At 43.8% G+C, this 26,244-nt stretch overlaps 1 pseudogene; it reads right to left on the reverse strand.

The window, feature by feature from the left end:
* LOC121005492 overlaps positions 1-26,244 on the reverse strand; it is a 239,421-nt pseudogene that overhangs the window by 126,633 nt on the left and 86,544 nt on the right.

The following is a 26,244-nucleotide window of genomic DNA, read 5'->3' on the forward strand; positions in this document are numbered from 1 at the left end:
TGCTACAGGGAAGCCTTTCACTTACATCATCTCTGTCTTCACTATCCCCTCCTGGTGGGGAACCTTCTTTTTTATTGAGAAGAGGCAACAAAATTGCGCACGCTATGGAACATACTCAAGATAGTTTCCCTGTTGATGACTTGTGTAAGAACAGTCAGTGTTTGGATTGTCATAAGAAGGTTCAGAGGGAAGTAGGGGACCTAGGAAAGCATTCTGCCATTGCACCTCTTGATTTGAGACATTCCAACTTGCTGGAATTCCACCTTACATATTCTAGAGCAGGGATCAGCAACCTTTGGCACTCCAGCTGTTATGAAACTACAATTCCCAGCATGCTCTATTTATTTCTATGTGAATTCGTAGAAGAACAGAGCAAGTATGCATGCTGGGAGTTGTAGTTTCACAACAGCTGGAGTGCCGGAGGTTGCCTACCCCTGTTCTAGAGCGTTTGAACAAGTGGTGTACAGCAGTGAGTGATTTTTTTATGCACCATACCACCTCAGCAGGGAACATGTTTTGAGGTCAGGCAGTGGCAGTTCATTAGAGACATCTGTTGCCTGCTGAAGCCCTTTGAAGAGGCCACCAGATTTGTCAGAAGGAACAACTGCGCCATGAACAATGTCATCACCCCGATTTTTATCAGCTCACACTGACTCAACAAGGTACAGCAAAAGAAGAACAGCTTACACATTTTGCTGGCTGCCCTGTAGCTGTTGGGAGCCCTTATGGAGAAAGTCCAATGGAGGAGGAAGTAGAGGATGAAGATGAGTATCTGCCACTGGAGAAGGAGGAGGAGTCAATGGTGGAGGAGTAGGAGTCTAATAAATACTATGGTGATGATGACACTGACCATGATGACTAATCATTGCAGTGGAGGGTGGAACCAGAAAGAACTGTCTCCTCTGGCATTCTGGCAAGCATGACAAGCTCTATGCTTGCTTGCTTACATAATGACAGGCATATAATTAGCATCAAGCAATCTTATGATTCCACTTTGTTTGCAGCTTGACTTAACTTTTGGTGATCACACACCTGTCACCCGTGTGTCTGATCGGGAGGCCTCTCCCCGCCCCTTACTGAGAGAAGTTTGCACAAGTGTACAAAACATCACATATTTCCAGACCCATCCAGAACAAGCCACTGTTTCATCTGACAATCAACACGTGTGTCCATAAATACGGGCAGAATAATTATAATATATTGATTTGGTAAAGACCGGCGCTCTCTATTTTGAAGCACTCAGAGATATACACGGCAGTATAATAGGAGCTTTAATGTACAAAGAGCAATAAACCAGATTAAAACAAATAAATATATGTATAAAAACCCAAATAGATTACAGTTTTATAAAAGGCATCTCAAGATCATACACTACGTCTAATTCATAAAACACTTAAAGCTTCTAGAATCAGATAAAAAGTACATATCAAGAAACCACTGCAGTGGCTAGTAGGGATACTGCTTCAAATCTAGTCCTTCAAAATTAATCTCATAATAGTCCGGAGATATTTTTAAACATATGTTGCAACAATGTAAAGAATCAGTTTACATCCAGTTCAGTGTACACCAGGATTAAATAGCACTCCATGAGGAGACTATCTGGAATTTTGAACCCTTGCTCTGGATGTACACTGATTCTTTACATTGTTGCAACATATGCTTGAAAATATCTCCTGACTATTATGAGATTAATTTTGAAGGACTGGTTTTCAAGCAGTATCCCTACTAGCCATTCCAGTGGTTTCTTGATATGTACTGTAGAAAAACGCAAAGGTCCGTCGTTGACGGAAGGTATGTGTCACCGAGGTTCCTGGCCTCGGTGAAGTAAGAGCTGGTATTTTCAAGTGTCAGCGGCAGTTAGTGCTGGTTGACACATTACTATTTTAGTATGGCTGTAAGCTGATCCGGGCCGGCTCTTACTGGGAGTAAACAAAGTGCTGGGTGGGTGGCTGCTCCCCACGCTCCAGGCCGACTCTTTATTGGCCTATATCAAACCCAGCCAGCAGTCTCAGCTGTGTGTGGATTACCGTATTTTCCGGTGTATAAGACGACTGGGCGTATAAGACGACCCCCAACTTTTCCATTTAAAATATAGGGTTTGGGCTATACTTGCCGTATAAGACTACCCCTGAATGCCCAGCCCTCCCTGTCTTCAAGACGATCTTCTCCAGTCCAAGGAACTGACTGGGATCTGTGGATGGCACTGATATGGGGAGGGGGATCAGTGGATGACACTGCTATGGGGGGATCTATGGATGACACTATATAGCATCTTATGCTATATGTGTCATCCACAGATCCACCCCATGACAGTGTCATCCGCAGATTCCCCCTCCCATAACAGTGCCATCCACAGATCCCCCTTAAACAGTTCCATCCACATATCCCCCTCCCCATAACAGTGCCATCCACAGATCCCCCTCCAAACAGTGCCATCCGCAGATCCCCCCTAAACAGTGACATCCACAGATCCCCCCTAAACAGTGACATCCACAGATCTCCCTCCCCATAACAGTGTCATCCACAGATCCCCCCATGACAGTTCCATCCACAGATCCCTCTCCCCATAACAGTGTCATCCACAGATCCCCCCATGACAGTGCCATCCACAGATCCCCCTCCCCATAACAGTGTCATCCACAGATCCCCCCATGACAGTGCCATCCACAGATCTCCCTCCCCATAACAGTGCCATCCACAGATCCCCCTCCCCATAACAGTGCCATCCACAGATCCCCCTCCCCATAACAGTGCCATCCACAGATCCCCCTCTAAACAGTGCCATCCACAGATTCCCCCCTAAACAGTGCCATCCACAGATCCCCCCTAAACAGTGCCATCCACAGATCTCCCTCCCATAACAGTGTCATCCACAGATCCCCCCATGACAGTGCCATCCACAGATCCCCCTCCCCATAACAGTGCCATCCACAGATCCCCCTCCCCGACGCTCAGAAGAGTATACATTTATTAACTGTAATCTGTAACTTTAACTTTAAATGAGCGCTCATCTCTTTACTAGGGTACCTTACTCTCAGCTCTGGTAATAGGCAGTGCGGGCGGCGCTCACTCACTGACGTCACGCGCCTGCGCCACCTAGTGGGAGGAGCAGGCACGTAATGTCAGTGAGTGAGCGCCGCCCGCACTGCCTGTTAGCGGAGTTGAGAGTAAGGTACCCTAGTAAAGAGATGAGCGCTCATTTAAAGTTAAAGTTACAGATTACAGTTAATAAATGTATACTCCTGTGAGCGGCGGGGCCCTGTGTATTCTAACCCCCAGGCAAGCGTCCCCGTCCCCATGGGAACGCCTGGGGGTTAGAATATTCCATTGGATCTGAGTATACCCGGCGTATAAGACGACCCCCGACTTTTGAGAATAATTTTTAGTGTTAGAAAGTCGTCTTATACGCCAGAAAATATGGTACTCCTCTCTGACAGTGGAGCGCTGTCAGTCCCTGTGTGTTTTGGGATCTGAAAACTTGTGACGTGCAAAAGGGCTGGGAGCCGTATGCTGAGAAACAGGCCCCTAAAGCCTGCTGTTGACCACAGGTGGAGAAACTGCAAACCAGGTGAAGGTTTTTTTTCTGTGGACTTTTCATGGTGTGAACAAACACCTAGACTGCAAAATGTCACTTTTTGTTTTTCCTTATGTGTGAATTAAACACTGAACTGTTTAAGTTAAAGACTTTGTGGTTGCCTCTATAATGCCTCCGCTAGCCTGTCTACCAGAGCAAATCCCTACAGTACTTTTTATCTGATTCTAAAAGCTTTAAGTGTTTTATGAATTAGACGTAGTGTATGAACTTGAGATGCCTTTTATAAAACTGTAATCTATTTGGGTTTTTATACATATATTTATTTGTTTTAATCTGGTTCATTGCTCTTTGTACATTAAAGCTCCTATTATACCGCCGTGTATACCTCTGAGTGCTTCCAAATAGAGAGTCTTTACCAAATCGATATATATTATTTTTTCTCTCTGACTGGGTGAATGACATAGACCTGTGCACCTCATGCATGAGAGTGGACAGGTGAGCCACCCGATCTGTAGAATAATTATAATAATTATAAATAATTTTTGGACAATAATGCAGAACAGGCCACTGTTTCTTAGGACATCAACATGTGTATGTGCATTAACAGGGTCATGGATCTGCCCCCACTAAGGCATAAGTTTTGAATGCTTGTTCCTAAAAAGCCACAGTATTTTAAACATCATTTGTCCCCATAGCTGTGTCAGTGCCACTTTATTTGCTGTTACTGTCATTGTGTTAAAGAACTTAAAAAGGAAGGGAGGGAGGGGGAGAAGAGAAAGAGTAAAATGAAAAAAAGAGAGCAAGAGAACAAGAGAGAAAAAAATCCTAGAAGACCGCAGAGTGTCATATACCAATTTTCAGGCCAATCAGAACATTTTATATTCATGTAGTATTGTCCACAAATCAAATCTTATTGAAAAGTTAGCTGAATCAGACACAAAGCGAAAAAATAGAAATTTGCTTATCTCTGGTCCATTTGTATGACTGTTTATTCATATGTTCTATAAAATAAACCATGGCATGCTTCTTTGGATGCTATTCATGGAACATACAGAGGCACACTAAGTGATTTAATGTGGTGCTGGCAAAGGGTTAAAGCACGAGGACGAAGATGACCTTATGGGTGTGCTACCCCAGGAGCCTCGTCATTTGTGTACCTTCATACCACATACCACATGCCTTTGTGTACCTTCATATCACATTAGTCCATACCACACTAGTCCAACTTATAATGCTACATCAATTTTTTTGTATATTTTGTCATACCAAAAAATTTAACAATTTTTAATTGCAGAGCTCTGTAAACCATGAGTTAGCAACCTACAGCACCCCAGCTGTTTCGAAACTACCATTCCCAGAACCTTCTATTAACTTCTACTTGTGTGCATGCTGGGAGCTGTAGATTCACAACTGCTACGGTGACACAGTTTGCTGACCTGTGTTGTATTTAATTTAATTTTTTAATAGGGTTCTCCGAGCTAAAGATATTGATGACCTATCCTCAGGATAGGTCATCTGTCACGACGGACGTGCACTCAGTGTAAACGATAATACACCAACCAGGCTCTGGACGAGAGACAGGGGAAGGGTCACCTCCTAGTAAATCCCTGACCTCTTTCCCTGCACTGCTCAGCCCACAGGCAGACCTTAACCACCTCCGGACCGCTGTACGCACAGACGCGTCCTGGAGGTGGTTGTTTAATTCCTCCTGGACGCGCCGGCGCGTCCTCTCGCGAGACGCGAGATTTCGGTCACAGCCGGCCCGCGCATGCGCATCGCGGGCCGGCAAAAGTTCGAGGAGTATTTCATCAGCAACCTGCCAGCCAATGATCGTCGCTGGCAGGTTGCTGATTTTTAAAAAATCGAATCACAAGCCAGATAACAGATCATATTAGTAAATATGATCTGTTATATGGCTTCTCTGCTCCTCTGCTGGTCCTTTTCGTCGGTTGGATCCAGCAGAGAAGCAGACATCACTGTGAGTACACACCAAACACTGCCCTTAGCCCCTGATCACCATCCATCACCCCCATCATCCAAATTAACCCCTTGATCGCCCCCTGTCAATCACTTAGTGAAAGACAAAAAGTGATCAGTGTAAACTGACACTTTTTTTTTTCACTAGTATTGGCTGTTAGGTTTTAGGGATAGTTTAGGCCCCTTGGTTAGGTAGTTAGCGTCAGTTAGCGCCCACCCCACCGCACCGCAGTCACTTTTATTCGCTGTTTAGCGTATCGCTAATCAGCATTTGTACTTTTATAGTATCTGTAAGTGATCAAAACTGATCACGGTCAGATCTATAATAGTATTAGTGTCAATTTAGTTCGCCCTCCACCCAAAACGCAGTGTTTGCCCGATCAGGCCTGATCGGTCGCCCACACGTGCGTTCACCCACGCCCGCCCCACCGCAGTGACAAAAAATTATTTTTTTTTGATCACTGCACATTCACTTTACACGCTCTGCGGCGATAAAAAAATCAGTTTTGATATTTTTTATCAACCGCAGCGGCCTCCGGTACTTCGCTAGCCTCCCCTTTGTAAGACAGGCTTGCTTTTTTTCTTGGGTAGTCTCAGGGAATACCCCTAAATTTAGTAGTCCAAATGTCAAACAGGGGGTATTCTTCTGAAGAGGCCTACAGGATTCTGACCCAGTCGGATGAGGAGTGGGAACCCTCATCTGACGAATCTAGCGGGTCAGAATATGAACCTGTAAAAAAGAAGTGGCTCTCTGACCCAAAGTTCGGACGAGGAGGTTGAGGTCCCTGGCAGCACCAGGCGTACCCGGCCCCGTGTCGCTAGACCACAGGTTATGCAGGATCCGCTTCAAGAGCAGCAGAGTGGGGCTGTCGCTGCCGGATCACGTGGTGAGGCATACACCAGCAGCGCAGCCCTTCCTGGACCTAGTACCAGCACTGCCGTACAACATGGTGAAGTAGCGAGCACCAGAAGGGCAGTTGAAGCTGGTACGGTGGCACGTGCACTAGTTACCCCGTCGCAGCCACAGCACAGACAGGCCCGTAGAGCCCCTAGAATCCCTGAGGTGCTGGCAAACCCTGATTGGCAGTCACCAACTTCAGCCGCACCAGTAGTTCCACCTTTCACCGCCCAGTCTGGAGTTTGGGTTGAGACGGCTCAGATCAGTACGGCCCTGGGATTTTTTGAGCTGTTCTTGACTGCGGAGCTCTTGGACTTAGTCGTGGCAGAGACCAACCAATATGCCACACAATTTATAACCGCAAACCCGGGAAGCTTTTATGCCCAGCCTTTCCGGTGGAAACCAGTCCAAGTTTCCGAACTTAAAATTTTTCTGGGCCTTCTCCTCAACATGGGCCTGACAAAAAAGCATGAATTGCGGTCATATTGGTCAACGCACCCAATTCATCACATGCCCATGTTCTCTGCTGCTATGTCCAGGACACGATTTGAGGCCATCCTGCGTTTCCTGCACTTTAGCGACAACACCACCTCCCGTCCCAGAGGCTACCCAGCTTTTGACCGGCTCCACAAAATTCGGCCCCTCATAGACCATTTCAACCAGAAATTTGCAGATTTGTATACCCCTGAGCAAAACATCTGCGTAGACGAGTCCCTAATACATTTTACCGGGCGCCTTGGCTTCAAACAATACATCCCAAGCAAGCGTGCCCGGTATGGGGTCAAATTGTATAAGCTCTGTGAAAGGGCCACAGGCTATACCCACAAATTTCGGATCTATGAGGGAAAAGATCAGACCCTGGAGCCGGTCGGTTGCCCTGACTACCTGGGGAGCAGTGGGAAGACAGTCTGGGACTTGGTGTCACCCTTATTCGGCAAGGGGTACCATCTTTATGTGGACAATTTTTACACAAGTGTGGCCCTCTTTAGGCATTTGTTTCTAGAACGGATTTGCGCCTGTGGCACCGCGCGAACTAGTCGCATGGGCTTCCCCCAACGGCTTGTAACCACCCGTCTTGCAAGGGGGGAGAGGGCTGCCTTGTGTAACGAAGAACTGCTCGCGGTGAAATGGAGAGACAAGCGTGACGTTTACATGCTCTCCTCCATTCACGCAGACACGACAATACAAATTCAAAGGGCAACCCGTGTCATTGAAAAGCCCCTCTCAGTCCACGACTATAATGCGCTCATGGGAGGGGTGGACTTCAATGACCAGATGTTGGCTCCCTATTTAGTTTCCCGCAGAACCAGACGCTGGTATAAGAAGGTGTCTGTATATTTAATTCAATTGGCGCTGTATAATAGTTTTGTTCTCTACAGTAAGGCTGGGAGAACACGATCCTTCCTCAAATTCCAGGAAGAGATCATCGAGAACCTCCTTTACCCAGGAGGTTCCGTGGCCCCATCCACCAGTGTAGTTAGCCGTCTACACGAGCGACATTTCCCCAGTGTCGTTGCTGGTACCTCAACCCAACCGCCACCCCGAAAAAAATGTCGTGTCTGTAGCAGGAGTGGAATAAGGCGTGACACCCGCTATTTCTGTCCTGACTGTCCGGACCACCCTGCCCTATGCTTAGGAGAGTGTTTCCGGAAGTACCACACACAGGTACACCTAGCATAGGGATCACATCTCACCAGGACAGGCACACAGGGCTATTAGGGCCCTTTCTCTCACAGCTGCTGCAAACCTCTCCTTTCACCTGGGATAAAGTGCATAACGTACTTCGCCACATCTTTGGGCGATTTGCGCTTTGCACATTGTCCCATGGGGAAGGAGAGGTTTGTTCTATAAAGGTAAAAAAAACAAAACAAAAAAAAAATTACCGGTAAGTAAAAAAGTTAAAAAAGTTTAAAAAAGTTAATATGTTCTGTTCTAAAGTTAATAAAGTTATTGCTTTGCGGCCTGGTTTTTTCTTTTTTGTTTTGTTTTTTTTACCTTTCAGGTGGACCAACCGATCGACCAGCTGCAGCACTGATGTGCATTCGGACAGAAGCATTGCGCTGCTGTCAGATTACACGCAAGTCGGTGTATGCGGCGCTGCAAGACGAGATTTCTCCTCTGCAGTAAAAGATATGTTTGCCGAGGCATATGAGCTGAGGAGGTGGCGGTGTTCATATACTTTGGCAAACACTTTGTATATATATAAAAAAAAAAATCCCGGCAATGATTTATTCATCCACATCGATTGATGTGAATGGAGAAATCTGGTTTGCCAGGGCATACGAGCTGAAGTGGGTATGGATGTTGGGCGGAGCTCCTATGTCCTGGCAGACGCCTTTCCCCTCCTTTTTCTTTTTTTGGCAGAGATTTTTTTTTTATCCACATTGATCGATGCGAATGAAGAAATCTGTGCCGTTCATTTTTTTCTTTCAGCCCAGAGGCTGAACGGAAAAAAAAAATCTCATTACCCGTATGCTCAATATAAGGAGAATAGCAGAAACTCCTAATGCTGGCCATACATGTAATGATTGCGGAGACCCTCAAATGCCAGGGCAGTACAAACACCCCACAAATAACACCATTTTGGAAAGAAGACACCCCAAGGTATTCGCTGAGGGGCATATTGAGTCCATGAAAGATTGAAATTTTTGTCCCAAGTTAGCGGAAAGGGAGACTTTGTGAGAACAAAATCAAAAAAATCAATTTCCGCTAACTTGTGCCAAAAATTTTTTTTTTTCAATGAACTCGCCATGCCCCTCATTGAATACCTTGGGGTGTCTTCTTTCCAAAATGTGGTCACATGTGGGGTATTTATACTGCCCTGGCATTTTAGGGGCCCCAAAGCGTGAGAAGAAGTCTGGTATCCAAATGTCTAAAAATGCCCTCCTAAAAGGAATTTGGGCCCCTTTGCCCACCTAGGCTGCAAAAAAGTGTCACACATCTGGTATCTCCGTACTCAGGAGAAGTTGAGGAATGTGTTTTGGGGTGTCTTTTTACATATACCCATGCTGGGTGAGATAAATATCTTGGTCAAATGCAAACTTTGTATAAAAAAAATTGGAAAAGTTGTCTTTGCCAAGATATTTCTCTCACCCAGCATGGGTATATGTAAAATGACACCACAAAACACATTCCCCACCTTCTCCTGAGTACGGAGATACCAGATGTGTGACACTTTTTTGCAGCCTAGGTGGGCAATGGGGCCCACATTCCAAAGAGCACCTTTCGGATTTCACAGGTCATTTACCTACTTACCACACATTAGGGCCCCTGTAAAATGCCAGGGCAGTATAACTACCCCACAAGTGACCCCATTTTGAAAAGAAGACACCCCAAGGTATTCCGTGAGGGGCATGGCAAGTTCCTAGAATTTTTAATTTTTAGTCACAAGTTAGTGGAAAATGATGATTTTTTTTTTTTTCATACAAAGTCTCATATTCCACTAACTTGTGACAAAAAATAAAAACTTCCATGAACTCACTATGCCCATCAGCGAATACCTTGGGGTCTCTTCTTTCCAAAATGGGGTCACTTGTGGGGTAGTTATACTGCCCTGGCATTCTAGGGGCCCAAATGTGTGGTAAGGAGTTTGAAATCAAATTCTGTAAAAAATGACCTGTGAAATCCGAAAGGTGCTCTTTGGAATATGGGCCCCTTTGCCCACCTAGGCTGCAAAAAAGTGTCACACATCTGGTATCTCCGTACTCAGGAGAAGGTGGGGAATGTGTTTTGGGGTGTCATTTTATATATACCCATGCTGGGTGAGAGAAATATCTTGGCAAAAGACAACTTTTCCCATTTTTTTATACAAAGTTGGCATTTGACCAAGATATTTATCTCACCCAGCATGGGTATATGTAAAAAGACACCCCAAAACACATTCCTCAACTTCTCCTGAGTACGGAGATACCAGATGTGTGACACTTTTTTGCAGCCTAGGTGGGCAAAGGGGCCCATATTCCAAAGAGCACCTTTCGGATTTCACAGGTCATTTTTTACTGAATTTGATTTCAAACTCCTTACCACACATTTGGGCCCCTAGAATGCCAGGGCAGTATAACTACCCCACAAGTGACCCCATTTTGGAAAGAAGACACCCCAAGGTATTCCGTGAGGGGCATGGCGAGTTCCTAGAATTTTTTATTTTTTGTCACAAGTTAGTGGAAAATGATGATTTTTTTTTTTTTTTTTCATACAAAGTCTCATATTCCACTAACTTGTGACAAAAAATAAAAACTTCCATGAACTCACTATGCCCATCAGCGAATACCTTGGGGTCTCTTCTTTCCAAAATGGGGTCACTTGTGGGGTAGTTATACTGCCCTGGCATTCTAGGGGCCCAAATGTGTGGTAAGGAGTTTGAAATCAAATTCTGTAAAAAATGACCTGTGAAATCCGAAAGGTGCTCTTTGGAATATGGGCCCCTTTGCCCACCTAGGCTGCAAAAAAGTGTCACACATCTGGTATCTCCGTACTCAGGAGAAGGTGGGGAATGTGTTTTGGGGTGTCATTTTACATATACCCATGCTGGGTGAGAGAAATATCTTGGCAAAAGACAACTTTTCCCATTTTTTTTATACAAAGTTGGCATTTGACCAAGATATTTATCTCACCCAGCATGGGTATATGTAAAAAGACACCCCAAAACACATTCCTCAACTTCTTCTGAGTACGGAGATACCAGATGTGTGACACTTTTTTGCAGCCTAGGTGGGCAAAGGGGCCCACATTCCAAAGAGCACCTTTCGGATTTCACAGGTCATTTTTTACTGAATTTGATTTCAAACTCCTTACCACACATTTGGGCCCTTAGAATGCCAGGGCAGTATAACTACCCCACAAGTGACCCCATTTTGGAAAGAAGAGACCCCAAGGTATTCGCTGATGGGCATAGTGAGTTCATGGAAGTTTTTATTTTTTGTCACAAGTTAGTGGAATATGAGACTTTGTATGAAAAAAAAAAAAAAAAAAATCATCATTTTCCACTAACTTGTGACAAAAAATAAAAAATTCTAGGAACTCGCCATGCCCCTCACGGAATACCTTGGGGTGTCTTCTTTCCAAAATGGGGTCACTTGTGGGGTAGTTATACTGCCCTGGCATTCTAGGGGCCCAAATGTGTGGTAAGGAGTTTGAAATCAAATTCAGTAAAAAATGACCTGTGAAATCCGAAAGGTGCTCTTTGGAATATGGGCCCCTTTGCCCACCTAGGCTGCAAAAAAGTGTCACACATCTGGTATCTCCGTACTCAGGAGAAGTTGAGGAATGTGTTTTGGGGTGTCTTTTTACATATACCCATGCTGGGTGAGATAAATATCTTGGTCAAATGCCAACTTTGTATAAAAAAATGGGAAAAGTTGTCTTTTGCCAAGATATTTCTCTCACCCAGCATGGGTATATATAAAATGACACCCCAAAACACATTCCCCACCTTCTCCTGAGTACGGAGATACCAGATGTGTGACACTTTTTTGCAGCCTAGGTGGGCAAAGGGGCCCATATTCCAAAGAGCACCTTTCGGATTTCACAGGTCATTTTTTACAGAATTTGATTTCAAACTCCTTACCACACATTTGGGCCCCTAGAATGCCAGGGCAGTATAACTACCCCACAAGTGACCCCATTTTGGAAAGAAGAGACCCCAAGGTATTCGCTGATGGGCATAGTGAGTTCATAGAACTTTTTATTTTTTGTCACAAGTTAGTGGAATATGAGACTTTGTAAGAAAAAAAAAATAAATCATCATTTTCCGCTAACTTGTGACAAAAAATAAAAAGTTCTATGAACTCACTATGCCCATCAGCGAATACCTTAGGGTGTGTACTTTCCGAAATGGGGTCATTTGTGGGGTGTTTGTACTGTCTGGGCATTGTAGAACCTCAGGAAACACGACAGGTGCTCAGAAAGTCAGAGCTGCTTCAAAAAGCGGAAATTCACATTTTTGTACCATAGTTTGTAAACGCTATAACTTTTACCCAAACCATTTTTTTTTTACCCAAACATTTTTTTTTTATCAAAGACATGTAGAACAATAAATTTAGAGCAAAATTTATATATGGATCTCGTTTTTTTAGCAAAATTTTACAACTGAAAGTGAAAAATGTCATTTTTTTGCAAAAAAAATCGTTAAATTTCGATTAATAACAAAAAAAGTAAAAATGTCAGCAGCAAAGAAATACCACCAAATGAAAGCTCTATTAGTGAGAAAAAAAGGAAACTAAAATTCATTTGGGTGGTAAGTTGCATGACCGAGCAATAAACGGTGAAAGTAGTGTAGGTCAGAAGTGTAAAAAGTGGCCTGGTCTTTCAGGGTGTTTAAGCACTGGGGGCTGAGGTGGTTAAAGGTAGTTGTGCTGTGTCCACCAGCCTAGACTAACAAAACCCTGAACTCCCTGAGATGGTGAAGTGGGGAGATAGGAGCAGCCTGCTCGCACAGAACCTGGATGAACCTGGATGAGCTAGATGACACAAACAACCAAACTAGAAATGCCACTTATCTCTGAGAGCAGGAACAGACAGCCAACCTTTCCTCCAAACTTCCCAGACCAAAATGAACAGTATAATCCGCTCAGAGCACTTAGCTGGAGGCCATTTAAACTAATGACTCCACCCAGTGCACCTGATGAGAGGCGGATCCAGCACGACACCAAAACAAATACTAAACTCGTGCTGCTATCCTGGCCGACCTCCGCACATCGTCAGAGTGGAGCATGACAGTACCCCCCCTTCTACGGGTGACCTCCGGACACCCTGGACCAACCTTATCCGGATCGGACCTATGAAAGGCCCTCACCAGTCGGCTGGCGTTGACATCTGACCCCGGAACCCACATCCTCTCCTCAGGACCGTATCCCCTCCAGTGCACCAGGTACTGGAGGGAACCCCGCAGAACTCTCGAGTCGAGAATCCTGGAGATCTCAAACTCCAAGTTTCCTTCGACTAGAACAGGAGGAGGAGGCAATGGCGATGGTACCACCGGTTTAACATATTTTTTTAGTAAAGACCTGTGGAAGACATCATGGATCCTCCAAGTCTGCGGAAGATCCAGCCGAAAGGCCACAGGATTGATCACCGCAGAAATTTTATACGGACCAACAAATCTTGGACCCAGTTTCCAAGATGGCACTCTCAACCTGATATTCTTAGTGGACAGCCACACCAGATCACCCACACACAGGTCCGGACCCGTCACACGTCTCCTGTCAGCCATTCGTTTATACCTCTCACCCATCCTCTCCAAATTCCCTTGAATCCTCCGCCAGATAGAGGACAAGGCAGAAAAGAATCTCTCCTCCTCTGGCATCCTGGAGGAACCAGACCCAGAAAATGTACCAAACTGAGGATGGAAACCGTATGCGCCAAAAAATGGCGACTTACCCGTGGACTCCTGCCTACGGTTATTCAATGCAAATTCTGCTAAGGACAAGAATGAGGACCAGTCCTCCTGATTCTCAGCCACAAAGCACCTCAAGTAGGTCTCCAGGTTTTGATTGGTACGCTCCGTCTGACCATTCGACTGTGGATGGAAAGCCGACGAGAAAGAGAGTTGAATACCAAGCCGAGAGCAGAACGCCCTCCAAAACCTGGAGACAAACTGCGTGCCCCTATCAGAGACCACATCCGAAGGAATACCGTGCAATTTCACAATATTATCCACAAAAATCTGCGCAAGAGTCTTAGCGTTAGGCAGACTCGTTAGTGGTATAAAGTGAGCCATCTGAAACGGTCGACTACCACCAAAATCACTGTTCTCCTGGAGGAACTTGGCAGGTCCGTAATAAAGTCCATGGACAAATGCGTCCAAGGACGAGATGGAATAGACAATGGAAGAAGTGAACCAGGCGGTCGAGTATGAGCAACCTTTGACCGAGCGCAGGTTTCACAAGCTGTCACGTAATTCTCAATACTCTTACGTAACCCTGGCCACCAGAACCTCCGGGACACCAGATCACAGGTGGACTTACCACCAGGATGTCCAGCGAGAACAGTATCGTGATGTTCCTTGATCACCTTGTATCGTAGGCCCTCAGGAACAAACTACCTCCCTGGGGGACACAAACCAGGAGCCTCCTGCTGGGCTCCCAACACCTCCATCTCCAATTCAGGGTACAGAGCGGAGACCACCACCCCATCCGCCAAAATTGGCGCTGGATCTTCAGAATCACCTCCCCCAGGGAAGCTGCGAGACAAGGCATCTGCCTTGACGTTCTTGAAACCTGGGCAAAAGGTAACCACAAAATTGAACCTGGTAAAAAACAATGACCATCTGGCCTGTCTAGGGTTCAGATGCTTGGCAGATTGCAGGTAAGCCAAATTCTTATGGTCTGTATACACAGTAACGGGGTGAGATGCCCCCTCTAACCAGTGACGCCATTCCTCAAAGGCCAACTTGATAGCCAACAACTCCCTATCTCCAACATCATAATTCCTCTCGGCGACCGAGAGCTTCCTGGAGAAGAAGGCACAAGGAACCCACTAGCCAGGAGAAGGACCCTGCGAAAGCACCGCCCCAACCCCCACCTCTGATGCATCAACCTCCACCACGAATGGCTGAGATACATCCGGCTGCACCAGAATGGGAGCAGACGCAAAACGCTCCTTAATAGCCGAAAAGGCCTGCAATGCCTCATCCGACCAGACAGAGACATCAGCGCCCTTCTTGGTCATATCAGTAAGAGGTTTGACTAGAGTGGAATAATTCAAAATAAATTTTCTATAATAATTAGTAAACCCCAAGAATCGGATCAAAGCTTTCTGATTCTCCGGTCGGTCCCACTCCAGAACCGCCCGGACCTTTTCAGGATCCATACGAAAACCGGAATCAGAAAGCATGTATCCCAAGAATGGAAGCTCTTGCACCGCAAACAAACATTTCTCCAATTTGGCATATAACTTATTCTCCCGAAGGATCGTCAAAACCTGTCTCACATGATCCTGATGGGTCTTCAGATCAGGAGAATAAATTAAAATGTCATCTAGGTAGACTACTACGAACCTCCCCACCAAGTTATGAAAAATATCATTGACGAATCGCTGAAATACCGCTGGCGCATTCGTCAACCCAAAAGGCATCACCAGGTTCTCAAAATGACCCTCGTGCGTATTGAAGGCCGTTTTCCACTCATCCCCCTCCTTGATCCTGATCAGATTGTATGCTCCTCTCAAATCCAACTTGGAGAACACCTTGGCTCCAACAATCTGATCAAAAAGATCAGAGATCAAAGGCAGGGGATATGGATCCCGGACTGTAATACGGTTCAGCTCCCGGAAATCCAAACACGGTCTCAGTGATCCATCTTTCTTCTTCACGAAGAACAAACCTACAGCCACTGGAGACTTGGATGGTCTAATATGACCCTTTGCCAAACTCTCGGCAACATACTTTCGCATGACCTCTCTCTCGGGTTGAGAGAGGTTGTAAAGCCGAGACTTAGGCAACTTAGCCCCCGGAATGAGATTCACTGGGCAATCATAGTCACGATGAGGGGGCAATTCCTGAGCCCCACCCTCTGAAAAAACATCAGAAAAATCCGAGAGATACTGAGGCAAGGCCGTAATGGACACTTCAGAAATAGATGCGACAAGACAATTATCCGAACAAAACTTGCTCCAACCAATGATTTGTTTCGCTTGCCAGTCTATAATTGGGTTATGTCTAGACAACCATGGCAACCCCAAAACTATTGGAGCTGGCAAATCCTTCAGAACAAAACAAGAAATAATCTCAGCATGTGACTCACCCACCCTTAAATGAATACCATGAACAATGTGAGTAAGGCTCCTTTGAGAAAGAGGGGAAGAATCAATTGCAAAAAGACGAATCTCGCTCTCTAACGTGCAAGTACTTAGTCCCAGGCCCTGAAGAAACAGAAAGTCAATTAAATTTACCCCAGCACCACAATAAAGAAAAACATCAACAGACACATTTCTAGACTCTAGCGCCACTATAGCTGAAAGGAGAAAACGAGAACTGCAGGGAACTTGCATACCAGTCTGCTCCACCACACCATTCATACTACCAAGTGTGAGGGGAGTTTTTTTTTATTTTTTCTTTATCTCTTCCCCCTGTGGTTTAACATAAGGACAAGAAAAAACAAAATGACCCCTCTTCCTGCAATAGAAACATAGATTGTGCACTTTTCGAAAGTCTCTGCTATCCGAATGGCAAGATATCTGACCTAACTGCATGGGTTCCTCCCCTACCCCAGAGTAACAAGCAATATCACCCTGGTCAGCTGGTGAAATAAAACCACACGCGGCAGGAATCCCCTGCACGGAGGGACCCTTACACCTCTCTCTGATACGTCTATCCAAACGTATAGCCAAAGACATTGTGTTCTCCAAAGTATCTGGGTATTCATGAAAAGCCAGAGCATCTTTCAACCTTTCAGATAACCCCTGACAAAACTGACTACGTATCGCGGGGTCGTTCCACCCCGACTCAGTAGCCCACCTCCTAAACTCAGTGCAGTAAACTTCAGCAGTATGTTTACCCTGTAGTAAGTTACGTAATTTTGATTCAGCCATCGAAACTCGATCTGGGTCATCATAAATCAATCCCAGGGCTTTAAAAAATTCCTCCACCGACCGGAGGGCCAGAGAACCGGGCGGCAGAGAAAAAGCCCAGGATTGCGCGTCCCCTTTAAGCAAAGACATGATGATACCCACCCTCTGATCCTCATTACCTGATGAAAAAGGGCACAATCGAAAGTACAAATTACATGACTCTTTGAAACTGAAAAAATCATCAGTACCCCCTGTAAATTTCTCAGGAAGAGCGACTTTAGGCTCCCTAACAATTTGACCTGTACCTGATGCCAGCACTCTCTGACACTGTGTGACCGTACTACGCAGATCCGCAACCTCTAGGGATAAACCCTGCATGCGGTCAACCAGTGCCTCAATTGACGCCATCACAAAAGCGCTGAGCAATGGCAGTCACAGTATGGCGGATTATAATGTCACGACGGACGTGCACTCAGTATAAACGATAATACACCAACCAGGCTCTGGACGAGAGACAGGGGAAGGGTCACCTCCTAGTAACCTTAAAGACCTTAAAGGTAGGTGTGCTGTGTCCACCAGCCTAGACTAACAAAACCCTGAACTCCCTGAGATGGTGAAGTGGGTAGGTAGGAGCAGCCTGCTCGCACAGAACCTGGAAGGGCTAGATGACACAAACAACCAAACTAGAAATGCCACTTATCTCTGAGAGCAGGCCAACCTTTCCTCCAAACTTCCCAGACCAAAATGAACAGTATAATCCGCTCAGAGCACTTAGTTGGAGACCATTTAAACTAATGACTCCACCCAGTGCACCTGATGAGAGGCGGATCCAGCACGACACCAAAACAAATACTAAACTCGTGCTGCTATCCTGGCCGACCTCCGCACATCGTCAGAGTGGGGCATGACATCATCAAGATCAGATCAGTAGGGGTCAGACTCCCAACACCACCACCACCACCACCAATCAGGTGTTTTAAGCTGTGGAGCTTTAAACTACAGTGTATGGAGTGGAAGCAGAAGGCTCAGGACACTGGGTAGTGCTGATGTACTGAAGCTCAGCTCCCATTCACTTAAGTTAGATTTGAGCCAGTGTATGGGACTCGCTGCTTCCAGCCGGCCCACTATAAAGTTTCTGGGATGGTGGCTGCCCGAAACAGCTGATTGTTGGGGGTGTTAGATGTCGGACCTCCACTAATATGATATTGACCTAATAGGCTATCAATATCCGTAGCCAGGGAGAACTCCCCTAAAATCAACACATCTGAGATCATCTTGCCTTACCTTCATTAGTGTTTTCAATGTTAATGTCCACTGACCCTGAGTCTTTAATAGAAACTTTGGAAACCAACTGTAAAAAACAATGCAACAATTAAATAGGAAATTAGAAATAAATAGGATGATGGGAGGAAATATAATGCTTTAAAGTGAAATCCCGCTTGTCAGCCATGGGCAGAGATACTTAACTTCCACTAGTAATGTTAAATCTTCCGTTGTAGTTTTGTCATTCATTTCCCAGGTTATATTTTGGTAACTGACAAACTGGGTAATTGTCCAGTGCCTCCTACCTTGAGAAACCTAGGAGTAACCTAAAATCACTGAGAATCATTTAGTAAAATATGGTGGATAATTCAATTATTTATTTGTGAACTATATGGTAGTCTTACGTGATACCATCTTTAACCCCTTCAGGACTCCCTTCAGCCATTTTTAACCTTAAAGGGAACCTGTAATCGGGATTTTGTGTATAGAGCAGAGGACATGGGTTCCTAGATGGCCGCTAGCACATCCGCAATATCCAGTCCCCATAGCTCTGTGTGCTTTTTTGTGTAAAAAAAAAAATTTGATACATATGCAAATTAACTTGAGATGTGTCCTGTCCCTGAGATGAGTCCAGCGTGAAGGAGCCCAGCACCGCCCCGCATCCTCAAAATCTCGTCCTTGCTCCCCGATGTCAGAAAGCCAGAGCGCCGTAATCTCGCGATGCGCGAGCTAGCGCATACGCAGTGTCGTCATAGTGTTCCTTTCATCTGCTGGCATTGACCTCAGGGAACAAACTGCGCATACGCTAGCTCGCGCAGCGCGAGATTACGTCGCTCTAGCTTTCTGACGTCGGGAGCAAGGATGAGATTCTGAGGATGCGGGGCAGTGCTGGGCTCCTTCACGCTGGACTCATCTCAGGGACAGGACACATCTCAGGTTAATTTGCATATGTATAAAATCTTTTTATTTTACACAATAAAAGCACACGGAGCTATGGGAACTGGATATTGCGGATGTGCTATCGGCCATCTAGCAACCCATGTCCTCCACTCTATACACAAAATCCCGGTTACAGGTTCCCTTTAAGGACCAGGCCATTTTTTGCAAATCTGACATGTGTCAATTTATGTGGTGATAACTTTAAAATGCTTTTACTTATTCAAGCCATTCTGAGATTGTTTTCTCGTCACATATTGTACTTCATGACATAAATTTGAGTCAAAATATTTCATTTTTTTTTAAATACCAAATTTCACAAAAATGTGGAAAAATTCACAATTTTCAGAATTTCAATTTCTGTGCTTTTAAAACAGATAATGATACCTCCTAAAAAAGTTATTACTTTACATTTACCATATGTCTACTTCATGTTTGAATCATTTTGTAAATGACATTTTCTTTTTTTGGGATGTTAGAATGCTTAGAAGTTTAGAAGCAAATTTTGAAATTTTTCAGAAAATTTCCAAAACCCACTTTTTAAGGACCAGTTCAGGGCTGAAGTCACTTTGTGAGGCTTACATAATAGAAACTACCCATAAATGGCCCCATTTTAGAAACTAAACCCCTCAAGGTATTGAAAACTGATTTTACAAATTTTCTCTACCCTTTAGGTATTCCACAAGAATTAAAGGAAAAGGTAGATGAAATTTCAGAATTTTACTTTATTGGCAGATTTTCCATTTTCTGAAAGCCAATTTTTTATTTATTTTTTTGCAACTGTCTTATGTAGGGGCTAATTTTTTGGGTGTATATGACTTTTTGATCGCTTGGTATTACACATTTTTTTGATGCAAGGTGACAAAAAATAGCTTTTTTTACACACTTTTTATAAAAAATTTTTTTTACGGTGTTCACCTGAGGGGTTAGGCCATGTAATAATTTTATACAGTAGGTTCTTACAGATGTGGCGATACTTAATATGTATGCTTTTTTAAATTTATTTAAAGGGGTACTGCAGTTTTTTTAAACTGATTATCTATGCTCTGGATAGATCATCAGCATCTGATCGGCGGGGTCCGACACCCGGGATCCCTGCCGATCAGCTGTTTGAGAAGGCAGCGGCGCTGGCAGTAGTGCCGCGGCGTTCTCGCTGTTTACCGCAGGCCCAGAGACGTCACAACTAATTATCACTGGCCTGGGCGCGGCTAAGCTCCATTCAAGTGAACAGAGCTTAGCCCTGCCCAGGCCATTGATACTAGTCGTGACATCACTGGGCCTGCGGTAAACAGCCTTCTCAAACAGCTGATCGGCAGGGGTCCCGGGTGTCAGACCCCCGAAGATCAGATGCTGATGATTTATTCAGAGGATAGATCATCATTTAAAAAAAACTGCAGAACCCCTTTAAGTTTTACACAATAACAGCATTTTTGAAACAAAAAAAATCATGTTTTAGTGTCTCCATATTCTGAGAGCCATAGTTTTCATATTTTTAGGACAATTGTCCTAGCTAGGATCCCATTTTTTGTGGGATGAGATTACAGTTTGATTGGTATAATTTTGGGGTGCGTATGACTTTTTGATCGCTTGGAAATACAGTTTTTGTGATGTAAGGATACAAAAAAATTGCTTTTTTGCCAACTTTTTTTTTTTTTTTTACAGTGGGGTTAGGTCATGTGATATTAGGTCATGTGATATTTTTATAGAGCAGGTCGTTACGGACGTGGCAATACCTAATATGTATACTTTTTAAAATGTATTTAAGTTTTACACAATAATATAATTTTTTAAAACAAAAAAAAGCATGTTTTAGTTTCTCCATAGTCTGAGAGCAATATTTTTTTTTATTTTTGGGGCAATTGTCTTAGTTAGGATATCATTTGTGTTGGGATTAGATGCCGATTTGATTGGCACTATTTTGGGGTGCATATGACTTTTTGATCACTTGCTATTACACTTTTTGTGATGAAAGATGACAAAAAATAGCTTTTTTGACACAGTTTTTATTTTATCTTTTTTACGGTGTTCACCTGAGGGGTTAGTTCATGTGCTATTTTTATAGAGCAGGTTGTTACAGACGTGGTGATACCTAATATGTCTACTTTTTAATTTTTTTTACATTTAACACAATAAAAGTATTTTTGAAACAAAAAAATATTATGTTTTAGTGTCTCCATAGTCTTTTTTAATTTTTTAGGCGATTGTCTTAGGTAGAGGCTAATTTTTTGTGGGATGTGGTGATGGTTAGATTGGTACTATTTTGGGAGCATACACCTTTTTCATCGCTTGGTGCTGCACTTTTAGTGTTTTTTTTTTAGCACAGTTTTTATTTTATTTGTTTGACGGTGTTCATCTGAGGGGTTAGATCATGTGATATAGAGCCGGTCGATACGGATGCGGCGACACCTAATATGTCTTCTTTTCTTTTTTTCCACATTTTTTTTAACTTTATTTTGGTAAAAGGACGCTTTTTTTTTACTTGAAACGTTTAATTTTTTGTAAAACTTTATTTTTTTAACTTCTTTTTTTCAGTTTATTTATTTGTCCCACTCTGGGACTTAAACTTTTGGGCATCTGATCCCCTTTACAATGCATTACAATACCTCTGTATTGTAATGCATTGGCTGTGAGTGTATTAAACACTGTAATACACTTAGGCCCCTTGCAGACGAGCGTGTGTGCATTGGCTGTAAGTGTATTAAACACTGTAATACACTTAGGCCCCTTGCAAACGAGCGTGTGCGGATTATGTCCGGATGTGTTGCGGATGCGTTCAGTGAAAACCACCTAATATACCAGAGTCCACAGAAAATCTGCTACTAAACGAGATAGGCGAGGCGGAAAATCATAACGAGGTCGTTATTATGGGGGACTTCAACTACCTAGATATAGACTGAGAAACTGAAACCTGTACATCTCATAAAGGAAACAGGTTCCTGGCAATAACCAAAGACAATTACCTTTCCCAACTGGTTCAGTAGTGGACTCGACTAGAGGGATGGCCATACTAGACTTAGGATTAACTAATAGACCTGACAGAACAACAGATGTGCAGGTCGGGGAACACCTGGGAAATAGCGACCATAAAGTAATAACCTTCCAATTGCCATTCAAAAGAGCGTTTCTTAAGGGAGGAACAAAAATACCAAACTTCAAAAAAGCTAAATTTAGCCAACTAAGAAAGGCAATAGGCCTAACTAACTAACTAAAAATACAGCCACAAAATGGGATATTTTTAAAAGCATCCTAAAATCTAATTGTGAAAGCTACATATCTAATGGGAATAAAAGTTTAAAGAACAAGAAGAAACCAATGTGGAAAACTAGAACTGTAAAGAAGGCAATAAATGACAAAAAGAAAGCATTTAAATCACTAAAAACAGGAGGGTAGTGAGGAAGCACTGAAAAACTATAAGGAAAAAAAATAGAATATGTAAAAAACAAATAAAAGCAGCCAAACTAGAGACCGAGAGATTCATTGCCAAAGAGAGTAAAACTAACCCTAAAATGTTCTTCAATTATATACGGTAAATGGTAAAAGTATACAGAGTGATGAAGGGGGAGTTGCACAGAGCGATGAGGAGAAAGCAAAGCTATTAAATATTTTTTTCTCCACTGTATTCACTGAAGAAAATAAATTGTCAGATGAAATGCAGAATGTAAAAGTAAATTCCCTATTAAAAGTGCCCTGTCTGACCCAGGAAGAAGTACAGTGCCATCTTAAAAAGATTAAAATAGACAAATCGCTAGGACCGGATGGCACAAACCCCCCCTTCCCCACACCCCGGGTTCCTAAGAGAATTAAGTATTGTCATTACCAGACCCTTATTTCTGATATTTAAGAACTCCATACTGGCAGGGAGTGTTCCACATGATTGGCGCATAGCAAATGTTGTGCAAATATGCAAAAAGGGTCCAAAAACAGAACCCGGAATCTTGGAGCACCTCAATGAAAATAAGCAAATAGCGCCATATCAGCATGGCTTCATGAGGAATCGGTCATGTCAAACTAATTTAATCAGTTTCTATGAGGAGGTAAGTTCTAGACTTGACAGCGGTGAATCAATGGATGTCGAATATCTGGACTACTCCAAAGTATTTGACACTGTACCGCATAAAAGGTTAGTATGTAAAATGAGAATGCTCGGACTGGGAGAAAATGTCTGTATGTGGGTAAGTACCTGGCTCACTAATAGAAAACAGAGGGCGGTTATTAACGGTACACACTCAGATTGGGTCACTGTCACTAGTGGAGTACCTTAGGGGTCAGTACTGGGCCCTATCCTCTTCAATATATTTATTAATGATCTTGTAGAAGGCTTGCACAGTAAAATAAAATTTTTTGCAGATGATACTAAACTGTGTAAAGTAATTAACACTGAAGAGGACAGTATACTGCTACAAATGGATCTGAATAGATTGGAGGCTTGGGCAGAGAAATGGCAGATGAGGTTTAACACTGACAAATGTATTTTATGCACATGGGTAGGAATAATACAAGTCACCCGTACATACTAAATGGTAAAACACTGGGTAACACTGACATGGAAAAGGACCTAGGAATTTTAGTGAACAGCAAACTAAGCTGTAAAGACCAGTGTCAGACCTGCTGCTGCCAAGGCTAATAAGATAATGGGTTGCATCAAAAGGGGCATAGATGCCCGTGATAAGAACATAGTCCTACCACTTTGCAAAATCGCTAGTCAGACCACACATGGAGTACTGTGTACAGTTCTGAGCTCCTGTGAACAAGGCAGACATAGCAGAGCTGGAGAGGGTTCAAAGGAGGGCAACTAAAGTAATTACGGGAATGAGGAAATTACAGTACCCTGAAAGATTATCAAAATTAGGGTTATTCACTTTAGAAAAAAGACGACTGAGGGGAGATTTAATTACTATGTACAAATATATCAGGGGTCAGTACAGAGATCTCTACCATCATCTATTTATCCCCAGGACTGTGACTGTGACAAGGGGACATCCTCTGCGCCTCGAGGAAAGAAGGTTTGTACACAAGCATAGAAGAGAATTCTTTACGGTAAGAGCAGTGAGACTATGGAACTCTCTGCCTGAGGAGGTGGTAATGGTAAGTTCACTAAAAGAGTTGAAGTTGGGCCTGGATGCATTTCTGGACTGTAATAATATTACAGGCTATAGCTAGTAGAGAGGGGTCGTTGATCCAGGGAGTTATCTGATTGCCTGAATGGAGTCAGGAATTTCTTCCCCCCTTCTACCTCACAGTTTTTTTTTTGCCTTCCTCTGGATCAACTATGTTACTCTGTTAAAACTGCGAGATTAGCATCAAACATTGCACCCGCGCGGAATTCGGCGCATACAGCAGAGGTCTGACTATCAGTGGCTGCTGGACCCCTGCCGCTGATCGGGCAGGCGCAGCTCTTGCACCCGCCCGATACATGTACGGCGCTGGTCCTTAAGTCATGTCCACCAGCGCCATACATGTACGGCGCAGGTCCTTAAAGGGTTAATATAGTGCCTATTAGTACAGAAGGCATACCAACCTCACATTCTAGGATAGGTTTTTACCTCACCCCATTAATACATTTTATTGCTATATTACTAGAAAAAAGTTGACAAATACAGATTTGATTTCACTTTATGAAAAAATTTCTACTAATTTAAAGGTGTTTTCTGACCATAAACATATGTAGTATATCTATGGGACATATCAAATATATTTGGTAATGGGTATCCCTCCCCTGGGATCTTTAATTACTATGAAAACAAGGGTCCCAGTTTCATCAATATTATGTAGGGATCAGGGAGAACACCAGTACATATGTGTGGCTTTTTTGATTAAAGGTGTTCTCCGGGAATAAAGAAAATAAAAATACTTATATATCACTTTATTATATATATAATATATTTCAAATACCTTTCTCTAGTTATAATGGCTTGTTTAGTTTTTTGGGCAATCATTAGGAGAAATAAAATGGCTGCTGTCCTATTAGTACACACAAATCCTATCCTATTCACACAGGTGGACAAGTTACTTCAGGGCACTGAACAAAAGAGTTGCCTCATCCTCCTCTCTGCTCTGCTTGTCAGTGATTATGATCCTGAATACAACGGATAGGATCTTCAGCTGAGTCTCTGTGGGAATGGAGTTCATGAGGAGACATGAAGTACAGAGAGGAGGATGGGGATGTGGGTAATGAGCATCAGCTCTTGTATGCAGTCTCCATTACCACAGTCAGTCCTGTCCTCCCTCTCTGCACATTGTCTCCTCAAGAACTCAATTCCTACAGACACTCATCATTAATCAGACATAGATAATATTAAACTGTTCATTATCATAATTCCTGACAAGCTGAGCAGAGAGGAGAAGGAGCTCACTGCTCTGAGGTAACTTGTCCTGTGTGATTAGGACAGGTTTTATGTGTACTAATAGGATGGCAGCAATTTTATTTCTACTAATAATTGCTCCCCAGACAAAACAAGCCTGTAACAGCGGCTGCTGTGCGCCGTTGTTCCCCTGCTTACCACCGCGGTCCCGGGTGGTGTGTTCAGCGGTGATCTGCGGCCAGTGCTTTCCATTCACCGCTGCAGTCCTGGGCTCTGTCTGTGTAGGTACTGTTGTTCTGGGATCTGCTCCACAGTTTCCTCTCAGCCCTGTCCACAGCATGCTTGCGGCTTGTTTCCTGCAGCACTTCCTTAAGGGCTGGCGCACATCACTTCCTGGGCTTTATGGGTTAGGTCTTGTTACCTCGCTGACTAATCCTAGCCCTCCTGCGCATATGTTAGATGGAGAAACAGCTCATACTGTTTCTGTACACATTACTTTATTAGAATTGCCACAAGAGGCAGCTATCCCCACACAGCTAACATACTGCAAATAATTGAATATGCATTGAGAGGTGTGTTACTAGCTGCAGAAGAACCAGGAAATGACTTGGCAGACATGTAATGCAGAGACAAGCGCTGGAAGGAAGCATCTAGTGGCATCCAGGCGTCAGTGAGACCTAGAGTGGCCAGAGTCAAAGTTGGAAGTGACTGATGACTGTCAGCAATCCAGATGTCGTCCAGGAAAGAGAGGATCAGTTCCCAGAAGGCTGGAAAAGCTGTAAAACGGAGCTACAGACCCTGCAGGGCCTAGTTGTGATGGACAGACT

This window comes from Bufo bufo, chromosome 6 (genome assembly GCF_905171765.1).
Source record: "Bufo bufo chromosome 6, aBufBuf1.1, whole genome shotgun sequence".
Lineage (NCBI taxonomy): Eukaryota > Metazoa > Chordata > Amphibia > Anura > Bufonidae > Bufo > Bufo bufo.